This window comes from Lactuca virosa, chromosome 5 (genome assembly GCF_052849685.1).
Source record: "Lactuca virosa cultivar CGN04683 chromosome 5, Lactuca_virosa_CGN04683_v6, whole genome shotgun sequence".
Taxonomy (NCBI): domain Eukaryota; kingdom Viridiplantae; phylum Streptophyta; class Magnoliopsida; order Asterales; family Asteraceae; genus Lactuca; species Lactuca virosa.
Window position 1 is genome coordinate 364110024 of NC_136430.1, and position 5051 is coordinate 364115074.

Genomic DNA, 5051 nt, shown 5'->3' on the forward strand with positions numbered 1-5051 from the left:
TCTGTTAAATAAACAAATTGCTTCAAATACCCTACTTGTATATTCTAATTTGAGAAATTAAATATCCTCCTGCCATTTTAACCCTATCAATCCTCCTACCCATTTAAATGATGTCATATGTCATATGAGTATCCTAAAATATCACTAAATCTCATTAAATAAGCATTAAATGTTACGTATGTCACCATTTCATTGGGTAGAAGGATATGTAAGAACAAAAAGTAGGAGGATATTTAATTTCTCTTCTAATTTTCTTTTAAGTATCCTTTTAGAGAATTTAAATATCCTCTACAACGTTTAAGAAATTAATAATAGATAAAATTTCCCAAATGGTCTTTTATTTATTAATTTTTCTCTAAAATAGTCATTATATATATATATATATATATATATATATATATATATATATATATATATATATATATATATATATATATATATATATATATATATATATAGGCTTAGGTTATTTTGTTTCTACTAACTATTGTGTACCAGAATGCATAGATTTGGACCATCGGATGGAATAGAATCAAAGGTCATGATCTGAGGGTCTATGATATTAAAATAGGGTAACATGTACCATATAATCACACAAATTTCAGCATAAGGACATTTTAGTCAATTGAGACAAATTTAGAAAAAAGAAAAATCGAGATTTATGGGATAATTAATGATTTTGATTTAAAAAATCTGATTTTTTTTCAAATTAATTCAATTTCAAACGTAATTTATAAACATAAACCGATTTTATTCTATCAGAATGTTATTTTGTTAGAATGATATTCTGTAATTCTGTCAGAATGGTATACAACTATGAACATAATATTATAAACACATATTATCAAGACCAATAATTTTTAATGAATACAAATTTTATATAAGACGCAGTTTAATAATCTAGAATAAGTAATTACATTCATTCTTAAGGAATTCAACTATGAACATAAACTACATTCATTCTTGAAATCTCTTGCAAAAAAATATCGGCATTCTTGAAAGAATCCTCATTCACTTTCTTGTTTCGTTTCTATATGTCTTGTGTATGTTTGACCTCTAAGCCACTTCAAAATATGCTAACATTGTATGAGATTGACATTTTGTGAGAATGGCATTCTGTCAGAATCGTATTGCATAAGAATGATTTTATACAAGGAGCCTTTCCCATCAGGTCTTCAAGTCATTCTATCACAAATTCATTGCTAAATATTTTGTAGTGATACACTTGTAACAATTGCACATTAAACATATAACTAATTAACTACAATTCTATCAGAATACATCAATAATATTCTTACAGAATAAACTATTCTTGCATAATGGTTTTGAATATTCTTAAAGAATTTGTATTATCAAGAATATACCCAACGAACAAAACATTTGAAATATAAATGCAGGAAAAGATCATGTTCACACAAAGATGTATCTTGAATTAATAACTACAAAAATGGATTTTATATCATATGTACCTTCACGCTCATCTAGTCTCATTTTGGTCATTTACAAAAGTATACACAGATAGAAACACAAAAAAAAAAAAAAATACCTGTAAGATGCATTTGTATTTGTATCACCATGTTCTGTAAGAGATTTGGGTAAAAAATACGTTAAGAACACATATATGTTCTCAAAAAGACCAAATTTTGTTGAAATGTATTCTTTGGCATTACATCAAACACTTATAGGGCATAATGAAAAATCTATAAACATACATGAACCAAAAACCTCAAATTAGAGAACCAAAAACATATTGCAAACCAAAAACATATTGCAAACCAACAACCAAAAACCTCAATTTGAGGGCATGTATATTGGGATCTTTTTTGGCATATGCAATTAAATACAACAAAATCATCTAAAATTCGTCAAATCTAATATACTGTATGAAATTCAATTAGAAAGGTTTGTCATACATACACACCACATATAAACAACAACTAAAAATTGAAGTGATAGAATAATTATATTCTTTTTGGATATCTACTCTTTAAATAAAATAACGAGGATATATACTATTTTTGGAGTATGCTTTTGGTCTCCATTACAAACCATAATTGCAACTTGCTTGCATATTAGAAAATTACGAAATTAAAAAAAAAACTAAAATAAATAAATAAAACAAATATACATAATTCATAACTCATCTCGATTTCTTATACAAAACAACAATTTGCAATTTGCTTTTTGATTATCCTAACAATCGGTTTCATCAAACAAACCAATAAAGAAACTTATACAAAATAGAAAGGTGTTTTACCTATGCAATGCAATTTTGCCATCGATGAATTGGTATCAATCCGCGCACAAACCTAATTTCATATTACAAAGATGTGTAGTGTTATTAAGAGGCAACGAAAGAAAAAAGGAAAAGAACGGAGCTTTGTAGAAAATAAATTAAGGCTTGTTCTCACGATGGTTGAATGTCACTGCCTCCCAAATCCCTCAATACGAATTTTGCAATCGATTACCGGGCATTTTTCAAGATAATCGCAAACAGTATCCAACCGACGTTTAAGATTTGGCTTGGGAAATAGATCGAAATGGAAAATTGACTGGTTGAAGACCTTGGTGGCGATGTTCTATAGTTTGGTGGCAAGGAACCTCCTACCGGCGACAAATGACGGTGACCGATGGTGGAGAGGCCCTCGACACCTTGATTCCAATTCAAATCGTCGACATCATCAATAAGAAAATGGGAAGAGGGAAATAGAATATGTATGATATGAGAGGCTAGGGTTAAATAGTTGGTCAAACAGATTTTTATGGTAATTTCCATGAATTAATGAATTTTATTTTAGTTATCATGCTAAAATTACATAATTATCCTTATTACAATTTTTAATTATTTAATTATTCCTAAATTCCTATTGGTGCATTCATGCACACAATAGTTGCTAGAAACATTTGAACCTATCTCTCTCTCTTTCTCTCTCTCTCTCTCTCTCTATATATATATATATATATATATATATATATACTACTTTATAATACATATATAGTAGTGGGTCCTACATATTTTAAGACCAAAGTCTTAAAAACAAGGAGAGTGAATATTGACCATTAATTTAAAATGAATGGTAAAGATCATGGTGGTTAATTGGTGATCCTTGTGAATAGGTTTAAACCAATGAAAACACACCATTTTAAAATACAACTCCTATTTAAACAATATATCACAAATGCAACTTTATTAGAAGTTTCATTCTCTCTCCGCAAAGGTTCCTTCTCCATTCTTTTTAGAAACCAAAACAATCGACACCCTACTCTACAGGCCAATATTTTTGGCCTCCACCGTGTGCCTTCCCACTGCACAATTCTACCATTGTCACCCCCTCTCTCTCAACCATTCTCAACATCCTATAATATTTGGAAACCCTTTATGTTTGTCATTTACAATCAGTATTGCCTCATCCACCCACTTCATCGGAAATCAACAAACACCATAAACCCGTTTATCCCTTCTGTTCTTTCTTCATTCTCCACCACAACCATCACAAGTAACCCAACAACCACCATTGGTCCGCATCCACAAAAACGAGCATGTTTGTAAGACATTTCAGATCTTCTTGGATAAGTATAGGTTTAAGTGTTGAACTCATGTGCCGGATTATTTGGTAGATCTATCATATCAGCTTTTATCTTGTAGATCTTTAATATGTGTATGTTTATGTGTTTATATCTCTTTGTATGTTGAGATATGTGCATGGGTGTGTATGAAATCTTTTAGATTTGTGTGTATGTTAGGTATGTCATCTGTGTGTATGTGTAAATGTGAGTGTGTGTATAAATAAATCTACATTTATTTCAAAATTTTAGTTTTTAATTTGTCTTTCATATCCGGATATGAATTTGAAATGTTAAATAATATATATTTTACAAAAGTCAGAATTTGTTTTTGTTCTCATATCTCAACGGAAGTGTCGGTTTTTTATTGAAGCCTTGAAAGTGTTTTTTACTGAAGCCTTGAAAGTGCTTTTTCTATTTGTGAAAATCTGAAGATAGAACAAAAACAAAAAGATAAATATTACTCTTATATTTTTGATTAATATATATTTAATATCAAATATAATACGATGAGTCTTTTCATTTTGTCAAAAAAAATGTTATATTGAAAATCAAACAGGCGAATAGAGTAGTATAGAAAAATAAATAACATGGAAGTTGCAAAAAATACAAAAGAGTAAATTATTGTCATAATTATGTCAAAAGCAATTCATAGACTTTATTGTGGAAATTGTGATATAGAAGCAACTTTTGTTTAGCCGTCCACTTAAAATTGATGGGGGGAATGAAAGTGTCTAATACCATAGTTAATTTTTCCATTTAAAAGGATCGAAGTTTGAGAAAATCAAGAAAAACAATAAAGAACTTAACATTTTTCTATGTTAGATGTTTTTTTATAGAAACTTTGATCTGTTACATAATTTTAGCCTAATAAATCATAGGTAAGTCTCAATTTCAAATCGTATTATTTGTTGAAGGTTTTAAAGTAAATGTCAAGTTGGTAAGTGTCGGTTTTCAATTGAAGTTAGTACTTGTATTAATGTCATGGTTGTATTTTTTTTAAAAAAAAAATAGTATCTATTTAATATGATTGAAAATTCCGTTTATCTTAATAGTGTTTCAAAAAAATGTAAATTAAATGGATTTTTATTTGTGTAATATTGATGATAGTAGATGTTTTCTAGGTTGCAGGAGACTGTGTGTATGCAGTGACTATGTATAGTGATTATGTGTATTTTCAAGACAAATTTTACATCACTTAGGAAAAAGAGTTTGGAGACTGTTCAAGTTCTCCACAACATATAAACCAAAATTAATATGTTTAAGAAAGTGCGACTTTTTTATAAACCAAATAAGTAAGTCTTTTTTTATAAAACATAATTAATTTAAACGAAGTCTATTAAAAATGTAGTAAAAGATTATGTAGCATTGATTAATTTTAGTTTTAAAAATGGTTTTTATAATGATGATATCTGTAACACCCAAATTTTCAAAACAATTTTTCACATTTTATAAAACACATTTTCATTCATAATCGTTATAAAAAC

At 28.3% G+C, this 5051-nt stretch overlaps 1 long non-coding RNA gene across 2 annotated transcripts; it reads right to left on the minus strand.

The window, feature by feature from the left end:
• Window positions 1–1029: 1029 nt before the first annotated feature.
• Window positions 1030–2691, minus strand: LOC145112558 (uncharacterized). 2 transcript variants are annotated; one of them, XR_013710544.1, is made up of 3 exons: window positions 2412–2691; window positions 2258–2309; window positions 1030–1185 (listed from the first exon to the last, which is right to left on the minus strand). It is a non-coding gene; the product is annotated as an uncharacterized LOC145112558 (long non-coding RNA). The 2 variants fall into 2 exon arrangements; XR_013710543.1 differs by lacking the exon at window positions 1030–1185 and adding an exon at window positions 1546–1580.
• Between the last annotated feature and the right edge of the window lie 2360 nt (window positions 2692–5051).